This window comes from Lutra lutra, chromosome 4 (genome assembly GCF_902655055.1).
Source record: "Lutra lutra chromosome 4, mLutLut1.2, whole genome shotgun sequence".
In the NCBI taxonomy this organism is placed as follows: Eukaryota; Metazoa; Chordata; class Mammalia; order Carnivora; family Mustelidae; genus Lutra; species Lutra lutra.
Genome location: NC_062281.1, coordinates 79,611,534 through 79,634,101, shown reverse-complemented (window position 1 = coordinate 79,634,101; position 22,568 = coordinate 79,611,534). Strand labels below are relative to the sequence as shown.

General features: G+C 36.9%; 1 pseudogene; it reads left to right on the top strand.

Moving 5' to 3' along the window:
* LOC125097290 (DNA polymerase epsilon subunit 2-like) overlaps positions 1-22,568 on the top strand; it is a 76,588-nt pseudogene that overhangs the window by 6,130 nt on the left and 47,890 nt on the right.

The window sequence follows — 22,568 nt, the reverse complement described above, 5'->3', positions numbered from 1 at the left end:
TGTCCAATTTTCCCAACACCATTTGTTGAAGAGGCTGTCTTTTTTCCATTGGACACTCTTTCCTGCTTTCTCGAAGATTAGTTGACCATAGAGTTGAGGGTCTAATAGAAGGTTCTCTCTTCTGTTCCTTTGATCTATGTGTCTGTTTTTGTGCCAGTACCATGCTGTCTTGATGATGACAGCTTTGTAATAGAGCTTGAAGTCCGGAATTGTGATGCCACCAACTTTGGCTTTCTTTTTCAATACTCCTTTGGCTATTCGAGGTCTTTTCTGGTTCCATATAAATTTTAGGATTATTTGTTCCATTTCTTTGAAAAAAATGGATGTTACTTTGATAGGAATTGCATTAAATGTGTAGATTGCTTTAGGTAGCATAGACATTTTCACAATATTTATTCTTCCAATCCAGGAGCATGGAACATTTTTCCATTTCTTTGTGTCTTCCTCAATTTCTTTCATGAGTACTTTGTAGTTTTCTGTGTATAGATTCTTAGTCTCTTTGGTTAGGTTTATTCCTAGGTATCTTATAGTTTTGGGTGCAATTGTAAATGGGATGGACTCCTTAATTTCTCTTTCTTCTGTCTTGTTGTTGGTGTAGAGAAATGCAACTGATTTCTGTGCATTGATTTTATATCCTGACACTTTACTGAATTCTTGTACAAGTTCTAGCAGTTTTGGAATGGAGTCTTTTGGGTTTTCCACATATAGTATCGTATCATCTGCGAAGAGTGATAGTTTGACTTCTTCTTTGCCGATTTGGATGCCTTTAATTTCCTTTTGTTGTCTGATTGCTGAGGCTAGGACTTCTAGTACTATGTTGAATAGCTGTGGTGATAACGGACATCCCTGCCGTGTTCCTGACCTTAGCGGAAAAGCTTTTAGTTTTTCTCCATTGAGAATGATATTTGCGGTGGGTTTTTCATAGATGGCTTTGATAATATTGAGGTATGTGCCCTCTATCCCTACACTTTGAAGAGTTTTGATCAGGAAGGGAAGCTGTACTTTGTCAAATGCTTTTTCAGCATCTATGGAGAGTATCATATGATTCTTGTTCTTTCTTTTATTAATGTGTTGTATCACATTGATTGATTTGCGGATGTTGAACCAAACTTGCAGTCCTGGAATAAATCCCACTTGGTCATGGAGAATAATCCTTTTAATGTACTGTTGAATCCTATTTGCTAGTATTTTGACGACAATTTTTGCATCAGTGTTCATCAAGGATATTGGTCTGTAGTTCTCTTTTTTGATGGGATCCTTGTCTGGTTTTGGGATCAAGGTGATGCTGGCCTCATAAAACGAGTTTGGAAGTTTTCCTTCCATTTCTATTTTTTGGAACAGTCTCAGGAGAATAGGAATTAGTTCTTCTTTAAATGTTTGGTAGAATTCCCGCAGGAAGCCGTCTGGCTCTGGGCTTTTGTTTGTTTGGAGATTTTTGATGACTGTTTCAATCTCCTTACTGGTTATGGGTCTGTTCAGGCTTTCTACTTCTTCCTGGTTCAGTTGTGGTAGTTTATATGTCTCTAGGAATGCATCCATTTCTTCCAGATTGTCAAATTTGTTGGCGTAGAGTTGCTCATAGTATGTTCTTATAATTGTCTGTATTTCTTTGATGTTTGTTGTGTTCTCTCCTCTTTTATTCATGATTTTATTGATTTGGGTCCTTTCTCTTTTCTTTTTGATAAGTCTGGCCAGGGGTTTATCAATCTTATTAATTCTTTCAAAGAACCAGCTCCTAGTTTCATTGATTTGTTCTATTGTTTTTTTTTTTTTGTTGTTGTTTCTATTTCATTGATTTCTGCTCTGATCTTTATGATTTCTCTTCTCCTGCTGGGTTTAGGGTTTCTTTCTTGTTCTTTCTCCAGCTCCTTTAGGTGTAGGGTTAGGTTGTGTGCCTGAGACCTTTCTTGCTTCTTGAGAAAGGCTTGTACCGCTATATATTTTCCTCTCAGGACTGCCTTTGTTGTGTCCCACAGATTTTGAACTGTTGTGTTTTCATTATCATTTGTTTCCATGAATTTTTTCAATTCTTCTTTAATTTCCTGGTTGACCCATTCATTCTTTAGAAGGATGCTGTTTAGTTTCCACGTATTTAGGTTCTTTCCAAATTTCCTCTTGTGATTGAGTTCTAGCTTCAGAGCATTGTGGTCTGAAAATATGCAGGGAATGATCCCAATCTTTTGATACCGGTTGAGACCTGATTTAGGACCAAGAATGTGATCTATTCTGGAGAATGTTCCATGTGCACTAGAGAAGAATGTGTATTCTGTTTCTTTGATATCAAATGTTCTGAATATATCTGTGATGTCCATCTGGTCCAGTGTGTCATTTAAGGCCTTTATTTCCTTGTTGATCTTTTGCTTGGATGATCTCTCCATTTCAGTGAGGGGAGTGTTAAAGTCCCCTACTATTATTGTATTATTGTTGATGTGTTTCTTTGATTTTGTTATTAATTGGTTTATATAGTTGGCTGCTCCCACGTTAGGGGCATAGATATTTAAAATTGTTAGATCATCTTATGGACAGATCCTTTGAGTGTGATATAGTGTCCTTCCTCGTCTCTTATTATAGTCTTTGGCTTAAAATCTAATTGATCTGATATAAGGATTGCCACTCCTGGTTTCTTCTGATGTCCATTAGCATGGTAAATTCTTTTCCACCCCCTCACTTTAAACCTGGAGGTGTCTTTGGGTTTAATATGAGTTTCTTGTAGGCAACATATAGATGGGTTTTGTTTTTTTATCCTTTCTGATACCCTGTGTCTTTTGATTGGGGCATTTAGCCCATTAACATTCAGGGTAAGTATTGAGAGATCTGAATTTAGTGCCATTGTATTGCCTGTAAGGTGACTGTTATTGTATATTGTCTCTGTTTCTTTCTGATCTACTACTTTTAGGGTCTCTCTTTGCTTAGAGGACGCCTTTGAGTATTTCCTGTAGAGCTGGTTTGGTGTTTGCAAATTCTTTCAGTTTTTGTTTGTCCTGGAAGCTTTTAATCTCTCCTTCTATTTTCAATGTTAGCCTAGCTGGATATAGTATTCTTGGCTTCATGTTTTTCTCATTTAGTGGTCTGAATATATCATGCCAGCTCTTTGTGGCCTGCCAGGTCTCTGTGGATAAGTCTGCTGCCAATCTAATATTTTTACCATTGTACGTTACAGACTTCTTTTCCCAGGCTGCTCTCAGGATTTTCTCTTTGTCACTAAGACTTGTAAATTTTACTATTAGGTGACGGGGTATGGACCTATTCTTATTGATTTTGAGGGGGGTTCTCTGCACCTCCTGGATTTTGATGCTTGTTCCCTTTGACATTTAGGGAAATTCTCTCCAATAATTCTCTCTAATATACCTTCTGCTCCCCTCTCTCTTTCTTCTTCTTCTGGAATCCCAATTATTCTAATGTTGTTTCATCTTATGGTATCACTTATCTCTCGAATTCTCCCCTCATGGTCCAGTAGCTCTTTGTCCCTCTTTTGCTCAGCTTCTTTATTCTCTGTCATTTGGTCTTCTATATCGCTAATTCTTTCTTCTGACTCATTTATCCTAGCAGTGAGAGCCTCCATTTTTTATTGCACCTCATTAATAGTTTTTTTTATATCAACTTGGTTAGATTTTAGTTCTTTTATTTCTCCAGAAAGGGCTTTTATATCTCTGGATAGCGTTTCTCTAATATCTTCCATGCCTTTTTCGAGCCCAGCTAGACCCTTGAGAATCGTCATTCTGAACTCTAGATCTGACATATTACCAATGTCTCTATTGATTAGGTCCCTAGCCTTTGGTACTGCCTCTTGTTCTTTTTTTTGTGGTGAATTTTTCCACCTTGTCATTTTGTCCATATAAGAGCATATGAAGGAGCAAGTAAAATACTAAAAGGGTGGCAACAACCCCTGGAAAATATGCTTTAACCAAATCAGAAGAGATCCCAAATCGTCAGGGGGGAGAAAGTGGATAAAAAGAGGTTCAGAAAGAAAAAAAATGAAATATTAAAAGAAGAAAACGAATAAAAAATATAAAAAGGAATATATATATATATATATATATATATATATATATATACACATTAGATAAACTAGTTAAAAAACGTTAGAAAAGAAAGGGGTAAAAGTTAAAAAAATTTAGCAGAAGAAGAGAAAAAAATTGAAAAAGAAAAAAATTAAGTTAACTGCAAGGCTAAAGAATCATGGGGAGAAAGCCATGAGTTCTCTGCTTTGCTTTGTCCTCCTCTGGAATTCCGCTGCTCTCCTTGGTATTGAAACTGCACTCCTTGGTAGGTGAACTTGGTCCTGGCTGGATTTCCTGTTGATCTTCTGGCGGGGGGAGGGGGCTGTTGTGTGATTCTCAAGTGTCTTTGCCCCAGGCGGAGTTGCACCGCCCTTACCGGGGGCCGGGCTGAGTAATCCGCTCGGGTTTGCTTTCAGGAGCTTTTGTTCCCTGAGCGCTTTCCGTAGAGTTCCAGAGAATGGGAATGAAGATGGCAGCCTCCCAGTCTCCGGCCTGGAGAAGCCGAGAGCCCAGGGCCCCACTCCTCAGTGTGCCCTCAGAGAACAGTGCCCAATTACTTCCGTCACCCTGGCCTCCAGCCGTGCTCCGAGCTCACTGAGCCTGCGACCGGTCAAGGTAACCCCAAGCTTAGAGTTCACTCCTCGGCTCTGTCTCTGTAGCTGGCTTCCCCGGTCTAATTCCTATAAGCTCTGAGACACTCAGACACCCCTGATCCTTCTGTGACCCTACGGGACTTGAGGCCACGCTGACCCCTCATGGGCTTCACCCTGGTTAAGCCTCTGGAGCAATGTCCCTCAGCAGAGCAGACTTTTAAAAGTCCTGATTTGTGCTCTGTTGCTCTGCCGCTTGCTGGGAGCCGGCCCCTCCCCCCGCAGTCTATCTTCCCGTCGCTTTGGATTCACTTCTCTGCCAGTCCTACCTTTCAGAAAGTGGTTGATTTTCTGTTTCTAGAATTGTTGTTCTTCTTCTCTTCAATCTCCCTTTGGATTTCTAGGTGTTTGCAATCTTTAGATAAGCTATCTAGCTGATCTCCCGCTACCTGAAGTAGTCTCAGCCTGCTACTTCTCTGCCCTCTTGACTCCTCCCTGAACCATATCTTCTTTATCCATTCATCTGTTGAAGGGCTCTTTCCACAGTTTGGCTATTGTGGACATTACTGCTATGAACATTGTGGTACAGATACCCCTTCTGTTCACTACCTCTGTATCTTTGGGGTAAATACCCAGTAATGCAATTGCGGGATTATACGGTAGCTCTATTTTTAATTTCTTAAGGAATCTCCACACTGTTTTCCAAAGTGGCTGCTTCAGCCCAATTATTTTCACAGATAATGTCTTTTTGCTTACATTCAGATATCGTATTTGACAAAAAGAAAATTTATGACACAAAGCATTTTGAGTAGTTTTCTCTATTTTTGTATTTCTATATCTATTTATATAAATCCTATCTATTTATATAAATTTATGTAAATTATATCTATTTATATATTTATCTATTCTTTTGAATATTCTGACAATTTTAGATTCTGCAAAATTATATGACTTCTCCATTTCATTTCTCCATTAGAGTGTATAAGCTCATCCAATTAGAAATAGAAGTTCAATCAAAATGTCTTTCTTGTCACATGTTAAGACATCAGCACAAATTATAGATCTCCAAATTAATTTTGTAGACATTTAAGCACTCACTATTTAATTTACTTCTTCCTTTGCATGTATACAGAAAATTTTCAAAGTCTTCCTATTTGCAAGTTTTGCTTTCAATAATTAAAAATAGCTAAAAGCCTCAAAAGCTAAGTTTTTGGTGCTCCATGAGATGAATATGTTGGTTAAAAATTTTCTACCACTTCGAAAAATATTGTAACCATAATTGAGAGGACTCATTCACAGTAAGTTCACTTTCTTTGCAGCACAGGTGGCAGGACACACATAAATTCACAAAGTAGTTTTTCAGTGGCTCAAATTTCCTGAAACTACGCTTGATTAGGAAACGCAAAGAGGGAAAGCCCACACCACCAACTGAACATTAGCTGTTTCCAACATCAGTTGTTATCACAGTTGTGTAGTTAGATTATTTACCATTACTCATACAAAATGCCTATAAACTTGGATATGTATAATATCTTTTGGAATAAGTAGAGTGTCTCACATTTTCAGAGTGTAATTACACATTATTTGTTCATTGATACCAATTATATTTTCTGCTCTGCAGTTTTTGTCATCTGGTAGGAATGTTGTTTATACAATAATGTGCTTCACCAGAATCTGAGTTTATCTTATCATGACAAAAACAAATGATTTTGTCTTCAGCATTGAACTATTAAACTGAATTTATAATAGTTCTCACAGAAGTCATGTTTTTACCTTCGACAGGATGAACTTCCTAGTCCTCTACTCTGAGTTTATGGATTGGATAAGATGAGTCAAACCTAAACCAGACTCAACTGACTTCCTTTGTGAAGCATCTTATAACAATGATACAAAACCAGCTTCACTTAATTCTTGCAAAGTTCTTCTCCTGCTAATGGTTTTGTTTCACATTTGCACATTCTTTAAAAATGCTTGAAGTTGATGATAAATGAAATTTACTTAGAAGGCATCTGTCTGGGTGACTCAGTTAGTTAAAGGTCTGCCTTTGGCTCAGGTTATAATCCCAGGGTCCTGGGATCGAGTCCCACATCAGGGTCCTTGCTCAGTGGAGAGCCTGCTTCTCTCTCTCTCCTTCTGCTGCTCCCCCTCTGCTTGTTCTCTCTCTCTCTTTCAAACAAATAAAGAAAATGTTTTTTTTTATAAACTGAAATTTGCTTAGAACATTCATTGGGTCTAAATAATGAATCTTGCTTTATAGAGTGCTGTGTCAGCACATCTTCTGTAGCTGTGCATATTAGCCTCCTTCTTAAGTGACCCCTAGGTTCTGGGACTGAAGCCTCTTCAGTGATATGTATCTTCTGATTACCATGTGGTCAGTGACAACCTCTCACTGTAGGGAAAGTTAAACGAGTCACACAATCTGAATATAGCACTTTTCTCACTACCTTCTATATTTATTTGTTCTATTTTTCTTTGAAAATGGATTTTGATTTTTTAGCTCATAACTATCAAAAGGGCTTACTTAAAAATATTTTTTGAAGATTTAATGGTGTGCTTGGGTGGCTGTCATTAAGTGTCTCCCTTCAGCTCAGGTCATGATCTCAGGGTCCTGGGATCAAGTCCCACATCAGGCTCCCTGCTCTGCAAGAAGCCTGCTTCTCCTTCTCCCACTCTCCCTGCTTGTGTTTCCTCTCTCACTGTGTTTCTCTCTGTCAAATAAATAAATAAAATCTTTTTTTTTAATTTTTATTTATTTATTTGACAGAGAATAAGAGGGGGGAGTGTGGGGGAGGGGAGGGGCAGAGGTCAAGGGAGAGAAAATCTCAAGCAGACTTTACATTGAGCACAGAGCCAGAAGTGGGGCTTGATCTTGTGTCCCTGAGATCGTCACCTGAAGCCAAAACCAAGACTTGGATGCTTAACTACCTGTGCCACCCAAGCAACTCAAAAATAATTTTAAAATGCACTACTAAACAATTAAAGAAACTGTAGATTTACATCACATGTTAAGTGTATGTAGCATTATTCAGAGTATTTAAGGCTCTTCAGTCTCTATGTCCCAGGCATATCTCATATACAATTACCTTATCATTTCCCACGGTTTCCACTGACCCCACCAAATGGTGGCCAAGTGGTCTTGGTACCTATTAGGTACCTCAGGTAGCTGGCAAAGAAGCAGCATCATTGATTTCCCAGTGGTTCAAAGTATGGTTTGTGGAATCAGCAGCAGCAGCATCACCTGGGTGCTTGCTAGAAATGCAGAATCTCAGGTCCCACTCAGACCTACTGAACCAGCATATGCATCTTTGCAAGATCCCAGGTGATATGAATGCACCTGAAAACTGAGTAGCCCTGGATATTTCCTCTATATCAGCAATATGAGAAGAACTGAGAGAAGAAATTCAACTGAACTGAAGAATTCCAAACAAATGTGAAACCCAACAGAATCATCATAGGCACACAGAGAGATATAGTTATCTGATCATTGAAACTGTGCCCACTATGTATCTCTTCTCAAACCTAGAGGTTTTATGAAATCTATACCATAAATAGTTTCCCCAGATACTGTGTCAAAGGCAAAGTCAAAAAACATTTATTTGTCTTTTCACTTAGAAATTTATTCATTCTTTTCTTTTCTTTTCTTTCAGCAGCTTTTCTGTGTAGATCAACTGAACTCAACCCCATGTTCCCTGTGTGTTTGTGTGTGCATGTGTGTGTGTCTATTAAGCATTCCACTTTAGTAACAAGTCCAATTCATGATGAAAAGTCTTCTAGAAATGGAAGGTTATTTAATTCAGGGAAAAATAAAGCCCCCAGGAATGCACAAACTGAAACAATCAAACGATAATATCATTAAGAGGAAATTACTGTGCTTGTTCATCAGCTTAAAACATAGAACAGCTCGTGAAAATATATTTTAAACAATCTTAATAAGCATGTGCGATTCACAGAACTGTTGTTAATATTTGACACAAATAGATTATAAATTGCCTCCCCCTTTTCCTCTTTTACAAGAATGTATCTTAAAGCAAGTAAAAACAGAGCAAGATGAAAGATGTAAAAAAGTTATCCTTGAGCTAGGTAATTGAATGCTCAAAAATTGAGTTTGAGATTATTTTTTTTCCTCTGGAAAAGAAAACAGGGTGAGGAGTTGTTGCTACTTTTAAAGATTTTTTGATAATTCATGAGTACTTTAAATTTACCATGCTGTTTTCTAAACTTATTATTTTAAACTTAAGGGTCTCTAATATTCAAAGTGATTATTATTAAATTTTATGGATATTTTCATTTTTCCTCCAATAAAGGCATTTGAAAGTAATATGATCATTTTCTTGGGTTTTTCTAAAATTCTTTACGTAGATTGTTTCGATAATAATGGTTAAACTCACTGAGCATCTGCTATTAGCCAGGCATTGAACATACATTATATCTGCACCTTATAATAATTCTTTGAAGCCCGCATTATTATCCCCATTTCACAGTAAAATTAACCATGGTTCAGCATGGTTAAATAATTTGTCTCAATTATATGCCTAGCAGGTTAATGTTTATGCTTACATTTATCGATTTGGCTATAATTCCACATATTTTATTCTGGCTGTATAATTTTGTTGATTTTTTTTTTTTCTTGAGGAACTAGCTGCACTAAGGCAATGGTGAAACAATGTTATTGTTAGGGAAGTTATTAATATATCCAAAAAATAATTGTTAAGAAAATTTGAATTTTAACTAAATAAAAAATTTAAAATACCCAAATGATACCACTCAGGGCTGATAATCAATGTCGAAGTGCATTCACCTAGAACTTTTCCCGTGCAAATTTGTACATAGATGTACAAATGTAGAGCAATTTATGCATTCCTTGACCTATGTATGCTCATTTATTCATTGGTTCATCAATCCATTCATGTATTCATTCAACAAATACTTATTTTTTTTAACGATTTTATTTATTTATTTGACAGACAGAGATCACAAGGAGGCAGAGGCAGGCAGGGAGAGAGAGAAGGAAGCAGGCTCCCTGCTGAGCAGAGAGCCTGATGTGGGGCTCAATCCCAGGACCCTGAGATCATGACCTGAGCCGAAGGCAGAGGCTTTAACCCACTGAGCCACCCAGGTGCCCCTCAACAAATACTTATTGAGGATTCTTCTGCAACCAGGCATTGTGCTAGCCTATGATGTACAGTGGGAAAGAAGGTAAATGTGACCTCTCTTTTCATGGAAAGATATGCAATAAATAAACCATTGTGAAATACATGGTAAGTGCTACAAGGAAATATTTAAAGAGCTCAGTTTCTTTAGGAAATATTTGGTGATCTGAAAGAATGCTGGTTTGGCTGGAGCAAGAAGGACAAAGGGGAGAAGGGTCAATGACGAAGCTAGAGAACAGGTGCGGGTCATGCAGGACCTTGCTGGTCACGTGGAGGATTTGAGACTTGAGCCTACAAACACTAAAAAGAAGCATTGAAATGTTTAGGCAAGGGAGTGATAGTGTCATGTGTGTATTTTAAAAACTGATTCTGACTACACTGTGGTGATTTCTAGGACCTAAATCTTAGAAGGACAAATGTAGAGAAAGTATTATACTATATGGTAGCAACCCAAGTAAGAGATGACTGTGGCTCAGCCTGGTATGGGGGCCATCCAAGAGACCCTGAGACCACAGGTAAAATAGGCATTTGTGGGCTTTCACTAACCATGCTTTCACTTAAGGCTCAGGGATTGTCCAGTCCTTGTTCATTAATATGGATCCTCCTTAGCATGTCCATGGCCGCAGATTGAATGGCATGGGTCCATCCATAGATGAATGGATAAAGAAGATATGGTGTATATATAGACAAGGGAGTATTATTCAGCCATCAAAAGAATGAAATATTGTCATTTGCAATGATGTGGATGGAGCTCGAGTGTATTATGTTAAACAAAATAACTCAATCAGAGAAAGACAAATGCCATTTGATTTCACTCATATGTGGAATTTAAGAAACAGAACAGATGAACATAGAGGAAGGGAAGGAAAAATAAAATAAGATGAAATCAGAGATGGAGAAAAAGCATAAGTGACTCCTAATCATCGGAAATAAGCTACGAGTTGCTGGAGGGGATGTGGTGAGGGGATGGGGTACTGGGTGATGGACATTAGAAGGGCACATGATGGAATGAGCACTGGGTGTTATATGCAATTGATGAATCACTAAATTCTACCTCTGAAACTAATAATACACACTACATGTTAATGAAATTGAGTTGAAATTTTAAAAATTAATTTTAAAAATGAATGGAATGAGTATATCAGGGTCTCCCTCACCAATTGCACTTTATTGCATAATTACTTTAAATTTCAATATTAGTGCTCGCTTCGGCAGCACATATACTAAATTTTTCAATATTAGAAAAAAGCTGTAGTGAACACACTCATACACACAGTCTTTTGAACTTGTCCAGTTATTTTCTTAGAATAAATCTCAAGAGTAGAACTGATGCATCAAAGTATGTTAGAGGGCTTCCATCCATATAACAACCTAGAAAGGTTGTACAGTTTGTACCTCCATCAGGGGTATGACAGTGACCATTTTCTCATGTTTTTAATGCATTCTTTTCTAATCTTTGCTAATTTAGATAAGCAGTATTTTCTTCTTCAGAAGACTGAACAGTACAACTTCTGTAATTGTCCACTTTTTGTCCTTAACTCTTTTTTCTATGGGAAATTTAATTTTGTTAGCTTGATTTAGAAGCAGCCTTTAAATAACAAAAATATTAACTTTATTTCTATAACTTTATTTATATATAAAGTTATATATATGTATTTCTATATATATTTCTATATATACAGAAATAAAGTTAATATTACATATACCTCATATATATGATATATATATATCATATATATATATATATTTCAGAATTCTTGGCTTGATACCTATCTTTTAAATTTGTTCCATTTTCGGAATGCTAGTAGAATCTTTATAGAACAAATTTACAAGATCTTCATGGTTCCTAACTTTGGTAACCTGCTGAAGAAAGCCTATTGTGGACTTTTGAATTTAGAGATGGCAATTTTGTTAATAATAACACAAAAACAATTTTCTCAAAGAAATGCATGAACATGGTTACTTGTGACAAACACATGAGTCACTTCATTTTTCAAAGACAACCATTTTTGGTACTTTTAAATTTTTTCCCTCCCACATGGTATCTCCATATTTGTTAGTGTTTCTGACATCCAGTGTTGGTGTCATGGTTTCTAGATCCATGGCTTTATTCTATCTCAGTTCGCTTTTTGGCCTATGGCACATACATTCTGAAGTAGATGCCTAAGAAATAAGAAAAAGAGTAAAAGGTCTGAATCCTTGCATTTCTGAAAATATCTTATTCTATATTCAAATTTTATAGCAATTTAGCTAGAACTAGCCAGAAAAGAATTCTGGATCAAAGATAATCTCCCTTTGGAAATTTGCTCCACTGTGTGCTAGCATCCAACAGTGCTGCTCAGAAAACTGATCTCTTTTACCTCCATTTCTTCAAGAGTGCTATTGTTCACCATGCTGGCTTGTTGGGGTGTGTGTATGTCCATGAGTGTGTATGTTGTATTTTGGTCTCTGGAATTTGGGGTAGCTTTTTTTTTAACCCTAGGTGCTATGAAATTATAGTGAGATTATGTATGTCTTATTATGTATGTATCAGTTATTTACTAATTCATTGTGTTGAGTATTTACACTCTCATTTCTTCTCCTCCCTCTCTTATAAGACATAAAATCTCCTGGGTTATGTCTCTAGCCCTGTTTTCTCTGAGATACTCTCTTTGTATTTTTGTCCTACCTTTAAGAAAATTATTTGCATTTGCATTCCAAAGTATCTATAGACCAGCTACAGTGGAGTTTCACCGAATTTAAAGATGGAATAACACCACTCACTTCATGAGGTTGTTGTAAGAGCTGAATGGGTGAATATATGAAAAGGACTCTAACAGTAACTATCAGTCAGAGCTATGTAAATGCTAGAAAAGATTTCATGCAGGAGATTTGCCTCACACATCTGGTCATTCTAGGGTACTTCCTCAAGTGGAAGGCCCTAATTTGTGAGGTCCATGCACACAAGTGGGGCTTGTTGTTGAGCAGGATCTGCTTTGGTATATTTGAGAAAATGGATATCATTTTATTGGAGAGTTTCTAATGCAAGGTTTTGACATTTTCCCTGAAGCCTTTCAATTTCCTAAATAAAAGCCTCCAGCTATTTTGCCTGAGAGATAAATGCTTGGCCACCCATACTCTGCACATGAAAGTGGAGAAAAGACAATATAATCAGATCAGATTTCCAGTGAATGCCCCTGCCTGCAGCCTCCACCACATCACCATATCCATTCACTCTCTCCATGCCTAACCAGTGCTCCAGACTGGTTCCATGCACCCCGCTTCAGCAGTTACCTCTAACACCAACTTTTCTTCCTCTTCCAGAAGCCTGGTGGGCTCTCTCACTGATCCTCAAAACTCCTCACAAGGGGCGCCTGGGTGGCTCAGTGGGTTAAGCCACTGCCTTCGGCTCAGGTCATGATCTCAGGGTCCTGGGATCGAGTCCCGCATCGGGCTCTCTGCTCGACAGGGAGCCTGCTTCCCTCTCTCTCTCTCTCTCTCCGCCTGCCTGCCTCTCTGTCTACTTGTGATCTCTCTCTGTCAAAATAAATAATAAATAAAATCTTTAAAAAAAAAAAACTCCTCACAAACCTCATGTCCTCCCTCCAGGTACTTCCTCTGCAATGTAGCTGATGGGGGAGAGAAGACAGATAATGCCTTCAATATGGCCTTTTAGCTGGAAGTTGAAGGTAATTCCTTTATAAAAACTATTTTGGAAAAGATTTCTGCATAGTAAAAGAAGAAAACAATTGTTTAAATGTCATTCTCAAGTTTCTTCTAATGATTTACTTTTATATTTTGTTAGTCTACACTTTTCACATATTATGACACATAATTGTGCAAAATAGCAAGAAAATGGAATAATCGCTGTGCCAAGCTCCATGTTTGGTGAAGAACAGGGGACTGTTAAATGAAAAGGAATGGCAAGTTGTCAACACAATAAACAGAAACACAGTCCTAGGACAATGTGGGATTGGAATCAGACAGGTCATGCCCAAATCTTAGCTCTATCAGCTGCTTCTTGGCTGTGTGACTTTGGACAACCTTTCCAGCCTGTCTTCATCTACAGAAAGAGTGTAATAAACTTGGGGAAGTTTGGAAAAGTCAATGAGAAAAATGTATATTTACTGCTCTGGCCACACTGACTACCAATAAATATTGGCCCCAAATCTCACTGGATGACTATATAGATATAGATATATTGGTATATGATATACTGATATATCATATATCACACATATGATATGTTGGAATACATAATAAAGACAAAAATCTCTAAATTAAAATTCAAATATGCTGTGGATTCATTCATTCCATACCCTGAAGAGTGTATTATATTTCCCTATTAAGGAAAAAACAGTTATAATAGCAGGGGCGCCTGGGTGGCTGAGCCGGTTAGGCATCTGCCTTCAGCTCAGGTCATGATTCAGGGTTTCCTGGGATTGAGCCCTGCATTGGCTTTCCTGCTCGGCAGGGTATCTGCCTCTTCCTCTTCTTTTGCTCCTCTGTCTCTCCCTGCTTGTGCACTCGCTTGCTCTTGCTCTCTCTCTCTCTCTCTGGATCATGTTCTCTCTCTCTAAATAAATAAATGGAATAAAAAAACTATAGTAGCAGTGATACTAGCATCATTTCATAGTCTATTGTGATCTTATGAGTCTAGATCAAAAAGTAAAAGTTAAAAAATCACTGGGTGTTTAAAAACAAATGAAATTGTGCCCTCTTCTTTTTTATAAATTCTATCATTTTTCCATTGCTTTGAAGTGCTATGGATACTTTACTATATAAACCTTTCCAGCATCCTTAGACACTCAATTTTGTTGCATGTTTACCTACCCTATTAAGTTGTCTAACCACACATTAGAAGTTAAAACCCAGGCTATGGGTCGCCTGGGTGGCTCAGTGGGTTAAGCTGCTGCCTTCGGCTCAGGTCATGATCTCGGAGTCCTGGGATCGAGTCCCGCATCCGGCTCTCTGCTCAGCAGGGAGCCTGCTTCCTCCTGTCTCTCTGCCTGCCTCTCTGCCTGCTTGTGATCTCTGTCTGTCAAATAAATAAATAAAATCTTAAAAAAAAAAAAACCCAGGGGGCGCCTGGGTGGCTCAGTGGGTTAAAGCCTCTGCCTTCAGCTCGGGTCATGGTCTCAGGGTCCTGGGATCGAGCCCCACGTTGGGCTCTCCACTCAGCAGGGAGCCTGCTTCCCTTCCTCTCTCTCTGCCTGCTTCTCTGCCTGCTTCTCTGCCTGCTTGTGATCTCTGTCTGTCAAATAAATAAATAAAAATCTTAAAAAAAAAAAAAAAACCCAGGCTATATCTGGGTTTATATCTGGAAAGAATTAACTTCCCAAACATCATCAATAATTAGAATAAGTACAAGAAGAAAAGACAAATAGTTCAATCTGAAAAATTAGCCATGTCAGGCCAACAAGTACATAATAAGAAAATGTATTGATTAAAAGTGCCAAGCTCATGTTTTACTTATGTAATGTAAAAATTATCTTATTATATTTTCTGAGTGGATTGATTAAATTATAATTAAATTATTAGTTTGTGACAGCTGGAAGGCCTTGGAGCTAAAAAAGCCATGTTCATAGAGTATTAAAATGGACATTTTAGTTGTAATACTAGTATTTAGTAGTATTAAAATAGCCACCATTGGACACCATATATCAGCCAAAATAGTCACATTAAATAACACAAGTCTCTAGTGAAACTTATAGCTAGAACTGTCCTACCTACATTGTAGGTTTGGGGACATCAAATTAAATGATAAACCTAATCAGTGCTTTAATATCCAATAATAAACTTTATAAAATCTCTCCCTCTTTCCATTCTATTTTTACTCTCCCTTTTCTTCTCCATTTCATCTTTAAAACAGAATGAATCAACTACATCTTATCTAGATGGCCAGCTCCAGAGCTTGTGTGAAGAGAAGAATGAACAGTGGAGTCCAGTTTCTAATCTGCATTAGGAGTATGACCCTAAAAAAACTCTTAAATATGCAAATACTAGGGGCGCCTGGGTGGCTCAGTGGGTTAAGCCGCTGCCTTCGGCTCAGGTCATGATCTCAGGGTCCTGGGATCGAGTCCCACATCGGGCTCTCTGCTCAGCAAGAAGCCTGCTTCTCTCTCTCTCTCTCTGCCTTCCTCTCCGTCTACTTGTGATCTCTCTCTGTCAAATAAATAAATAAAATCTTTAAAAAAAAATGCAAATACTAGAGTCTGGGACTGGTCTGTCCTATTTATAACTGTATTTTCAGGCCCCAGGAAAGTTGCATATACAATGCTTCGCAAATATTGGTTACAAGAATGAATTAATAATTCCTGTGTCTTTGGAATCCTTGTGATGATTTAGTAAGTGAAGTGTGCAGTAGAATGCCTGGCACATAAAGGGTGTTCAGTGAAAAACAGCTGTTGCTGATGTTTATTTATGACAATCCACTTGCCCAGAAGAATTAAAAGAATCGAGTTGGAAATCACAGATTAATGACCTGTAATGTGCTGCCAGCTGAACTAAGCAAATCACATAGTCTCATATCTTGCTCTAAATTTTCAGTCAAACATACATGGCCCTCTCTATTCTATCCTAAGATTGTTTTTTAACAGTTTTATAATGCATGTTGCATAAAATTTCTTCATGGAAAGTTCACAGTTCAGTAGTTTTCTGTGTACTCATATAGAATGCTGCCATTACTACTCTCTAATTTTACACTGTCTCCCCTACACCTCATCCAGAAAAATCTCTTTACAGTATATTATTTCACATTGCTTCTCTGCTCGAAATCCCCCAATTTCCTTTAGAATACAAGATAGAGTTTTCATGATTGTCTACAAAGCCCTACAGTGTCAAGTCTATAATCACCTCTCTGATCTCAACTACTACTGCCTTCTGAATCATTTCAGTTCAACCACAGTCTCCTTGCTATTCCGAGAACAAGTCAGACAAATCCTACCTTAGGACATTTTCGCTGGCTCTTAACTCTGACTGTTCTTCTTCCAGATACCTGAATACCCCATCTCCTTGACTTGAGGTCTTCATAGTTTACCTTCTCAGTGAGGACCCCAGGGACCACTCTTCCTAAAACTGCATCCTGGCCTCCCTCCATCTGTAGCATCCCCAGTCTCCATATTCCTATATTTTTTGTTTTGTTCCATAATTCTTATCACTTTCTAAAGTGACACATATAATTTATTCAGTATATTATACTTCTCTTTTGTTATCTTTCTCTCTGCCACTGGAATGTTAGCTCCCTGAGAGGAGTTAGTTTGTGCACTAGTATTATCCAACCACATGGAATAGTATTTGGGTACATGGTAGGCATTCAATAAGTATCTGACAAAGAATGAGTAAATTATTCTATATGTTTGATGAAATATTTTGGCAAAAAAATTTGCTATGTTTTCAACTCCACAAGCTGTAAATTGAAAGAAATTCAATAAAATGCATTTTCTGAAAAATTTTACTCATATAACCCCCCAAATTTAGTACTTATTAGTAAAATTGAGAATTGTTTGAAGTAATTTTGAATCAACTGAATCCTATGTTTATTGCAGCATATCTATAATAGCCAAATTGTCCATTAATAGATGGATGAATAAAGGACAAGTGGCATATATATACACTATGGAATATTATTCAGCCATATAAAAGAATGAAATCTTGCCATTTGCAAAAACATGGGTAGAGCTAGAAAGTATAATACTAAGTGAAATAAGCCAGTCAGAGAGAAACAAATACCATATGATTTCATTATATGTGGAATTTAAGGGAAAAAAATGAACAAGGGGAAGAAAGGGGATACAAACCATAAAACAGACCCTTAACTATAAAAAACAGACAACTATGAGGGAAGAGTAGTGGGAAGTTTGGGTGAAATAGATGAAGGACATTAAAAATACACTTATCTTGTTGAGTACTGAATAATACATGAAATTGTTGAATCACTATATTGTACACTTGAAACTAATATAACATTGTATGTTAACTACACTGGAATTAAAATTTTTAAAAATATGGTCAACTACCACACAATTCACATATATAGTTATTAATAACTTCCAATTACTTATGAAGAAGTGATCATTGAACTGATCCAACATAATAATGAAATAGATTGATAATATTCTAAACAGTTATGCAAGAGCATAATAAACTGACCGATGGATAGAAATCTATGACTACAAAGAGATACAAGACTTCAGATAAGATTGTTAGTAGTTCTTTCAGCATATTATAATAGCATGTTATATTCAGATTAAACCTTTTAAAGAAAGTAATCAATCAGAAATAAAATTTATAAAATTAATTACAGTGTGCAAAGCAAAGTACACAGCCATTGCAATTCAGAGGATTTTGTCAGAATTAACACTTCAGTGCCATCAGGATGCCTTTGAATATTTGGAACCTCTGGATGAAAGAAGTTCATGGTGTTGCTCAGAGGTTATAAATGGATATGAAGTGAAAATGAGTTATCCTCGAGGTACACACATGGGAATGTGCATACAAATTCCAATCTCATGCCTGAGATCAGATTGATTAATGAGGTAAAACACCTGACTCTAAAACCCAAGACATTTTTCCAAACAGAGTTCAGGGGCAAGGTGAAGATCCAAGCAGTAAACAGTAGAGCAGCAGAGATTAAAGATGAATCCAATGTAAGGACTCAGACATCAGGCATAAAATGACATGCTTGTAGGGGCATTAAGTCAATTGAAGGATATTGTAAGAAAGAACTAAGCAGTCTTGAAAAATAGGAGCAGGGATTGGGAATTCCTTTTACTGGGGTGTTAAGGTCCAGGAAAGGAATTCAGTCAAAAAAAAAAAAAAAAAAAAAAAAAAAAAAAACAGAAAACAACAGAAAAAAAAACATTTACTGGAAGATGGCTACTTATATCAGACCATTCTCAATGGTGAGCCAACAAAATCTATCTTTCTGTTTTCTATGGAGTCCCCTGGACTAAAGGAAACATTGTTTTCACTGTAAGAGGCAGGACTGAATCATTCAAGTGGTAATTGAAAGAGTCTGGCTGAGAGGTTAAGAACCTGCAAAATACAAATAATACAAAAAACCATAAAGCCCTGATGGTTTTGGGTGATATCAACCAAATCTTCAAGAACCAGGTAATTCCATTGCTACTTAAATTGCAGAATATGAAAACAAGGAAAAGCTTTCAAGTTATTTTTCTTTTTTTTTTTCATTTTTTATTGTTATGTTACAATGCATCAGTAGTTTTTGATGTAGTGTTCCAAAATTCATTGTTTACATATAACACCCAGTGCTCCATGCAATACATGCCTTCCTTAATGCCCACCACCAAGCTCACCCATCCTCCCACCCCCTCCCCTCTAAAACCTTCAATTTGTTTCTCAGAGTCCATAGTCTCTCCTGTTCATCTCCCCCTCTGATTCCCCCCCTTCACTTTTCCTGTCCTTCTCCTAATGGACTCCATGTTATTCTTTATGCTCCAACAAGTAAGTGAAATGATATGATAATTGACTCTCTCCAGTTGACTTATTTCACTCAGCATAATCTCCTCCAGTCCCATCCATGTTGATGCAAAAGTTGGGTATCATCCTTTCTGATGGAGGCATAGTACTTCATTGTATATATGAACCATATCTTCTTTATCCATTTGTCTGTTGAAAGGCATCTTGGCTCTTTCCACAGTTTGGCTATTTTGGACATTGCTGCTATGAATATTAGGGTACAGATGCCCCTTCTTTTCACTGCATCTGTATCTTTGGGGTAAATACCCAGTAGGCAATTGCTAGGACATAGAGCAGCTCTATCTTTAATTTTTTGAGGAACCTCCACACTATTTTCCAAAGTGGCTGCACCAACTTGCATTCCCACCAACAGTGGAAGAGGGTTCCCCTTTCTCCACATCCTCTCCAACACTTGTTGTTTACTGTCTTGATTTTGGCCATTCTAACTGGTATAAAGGGGTATCTCATTGTGGTTTTGATTTGAATCTCCCTGATGGCTAATCATGATGAACATTTTTTCATGTGTCTGCTAGCCATTTGTATGTCTTCTTTGCAGAAATGTCTGTTCATGTCTTCTGCCCAGTTTTGGAGTTGATTTTCTGTTTTTTAGGTGTTGAATTTGAGCTTTATAGATCTTGGATATCAGCCTGTGTCTGTACTGTCATTTGAAAATATCTTCTCCCATTCCATGGGTTGCCTCTCCATTTTGTTGACTGTTTCCTTTGCTGTGCAGAAGCTTTTTATCTTTATGGAGTCTCAAAAGTTCATTTTCACTTTTGTTTCCCTTGCCTTTGGAGATATGTCTTGAAATAAGTTGCTGGAGCCAATGTTGAGGAGGTTACTGCTTATGTTCTCCTCTAGAATTTTGCCTGATTTCAAGCTTTATTACAAAGCTGTGATCACCAAGACGGCATAAAACTGACACATAGACCAATGGAACAGAGTAGAGAGCCCAGATATGGACCCTCAACTCTATGGTCAAATAATCTTCAACAAAGCAGGAAAAGATATCCAGTGGAAAAAAGACAGTCTCTTCAATAAATGGTGCTGGGAAAATTGGACAGTTACATACACAAGAATGAAACTTGACCATTCCCTTAAACCATACACAAAGATAAACTCAAAATCGATGAAAGGCCTCAATGTGAGACAGGAATCCATAAAGTTATTTTTCTAAAAGTAAATATAACCTCAACACCTAACTTGTCAATTAGCACCAAAAAAGCAAAATATAAACCAATTTCATTGAAAATATAAAGTAAGAATTCTAAATGAAATAATAGCTAATAGCATTCCATAGCATATTACAACAAAAAAATCCTAAATTGTATGCATTTCCTATTCCTACTCTAACAAACTGCTACAATTCAGTAGCTTAGAACAACAAAAATTTATTATTTTATACTTCTGGATGTCATAAGTGTGAAATGGGTACCCCTAGGCTAGAATCATGTCAGCAGGCTGTGTTCCTTCTTGAGGTACAAGGAAACAATTCATGTCCTTGCCTTTCCAGCTTCCAGAGACTGCCCATATTCCTTAGCTCAGGGTCTTTCATCCATCTTCACAGCCATAGCTGAGCATCTTCTCTCATCTGATCTCAGTTTTCACACTTACATCCTTTGTCTCTGCTTCTGATCTTCCAGCCTCTCTCTTACAAAGGTCCTGGCATTACACTGGGCTCACATGGATAATCCAGGATAATCTCCCCATCATAAGACCTTTAACCAATCATATCTGAAAAGGCTCTGTCGCCATGGAAGTTAACCTACTCACAGATTCAGGAATAGGAGTGTGAACATCTTTGAAGGTCACAATTCATTCTACATCATTACCTAAGTGGGATTTACAAGACTGTAAGGATAACTCAGTATTAGAAAAACTCTTATTACTATTTACTATACTAATAGATATAGAAAAAAAGATCACATCATGTGGTAACCTTCATAGATCCAGAAAAGATATTGAGCAGAATTGAACATCTGTTCCTTTTACAAGCAATAAAATATGAATGGATACCTGCTTCAAATGACAAAAATATACACCAGGAACCAAGTTTCTTATTCAGTGGAGATACACTTTCCCCACAGTGCTCAGGAATATGGCAAGGACACCCACTGTATCTTCTGTTAGTTATCATTATTTAGAGGCATTAACCAATACAATCAGAAAAGAAAAATTAAAGGCATAAAAATTTGGGGGGGAAAAGGCAAAGCTATCTCTATTTTCAGATGATAGGAGACTATTTCTGAAAATTTCAAGAGCATCAATGTTAGAAATAACATAAATATTGGGGCGCCTGGGTGGTTCAGTGGGTTAAAGCCTCTGCCTTCGGCTCAGGTCATGATCCCGGGGTCCTGGAATCGAGCCCCGCGTCGGGCTCTCTGCTCAGCAGGGAGCCTGCCTCCTCCTCCTCTCTCTCTCTGCCTGCCTCTCTGCCTAATTGTGATCTCTGTCTGTCAAATAAATAAATAAAATCTTTTAAAAATAAAAAGTAAATAAAAAGAGAGAGAGAAAGGTGAGAATTCATAGGTTCAAAATGATCATGACAAAGGGAGAGGAGAGGGTTTTTTTTCAGAAGAATGTTAATTAAGAAGAGGAGGAGAGACCAAAGAGACATGGTGCCAAAATGCAGTGCATTTACTTTACTTGGATCCTATTATTAAATAAGAATACTGACCAAAAAAAAAAAAAAAATCCACCATGAAATATCTTGGAACAATTTAGAGAATGCTAGTATGGTTCACATAATAAATAATATTATAAAATCAGTAATAAATTGCCTAAGTGTGAAATTGGTGTCATGAGAATGTTTTTACTAAAGCATGAAATGAAGCACCATGATATATGTAGTTTATTTCAGATAGTTCAGAAGATAAAAGTATATATATACTTTATATATATAGTATATATATATATATATAAAAGTATATGTTCAGAAGATAAAAGTATATATATACTTATAAAAGTATATAAATATATACTGAAATAGATAAATATGGCAAATTGTAACAAATTGAATTTGTAAATGAAAGGAATGCAGGTGTTCATTGCTGGTATTTTAAATTTTAAGCTTTAAAATTATTCAAAGTATTAAGTTGAGGAAGGAAAAAATCTGCTAAATAAAAAAAGAAGGGACAAAATTGAGGGAAAAAGAAGCTATTAAATCTAATAAATATCAAATATACATACTATATCATATTAAATAATCTTTTATCTATGATTATATATGATTATACAATTATATTACACAATGCTATTGTGTAATCATATAATAGCATTATATAATATAGTATATATTATATAATTGAATTATGGAATAAATGTATAACAAGTATATAATTAAGTAATAAGATACTGCATTAGTCATT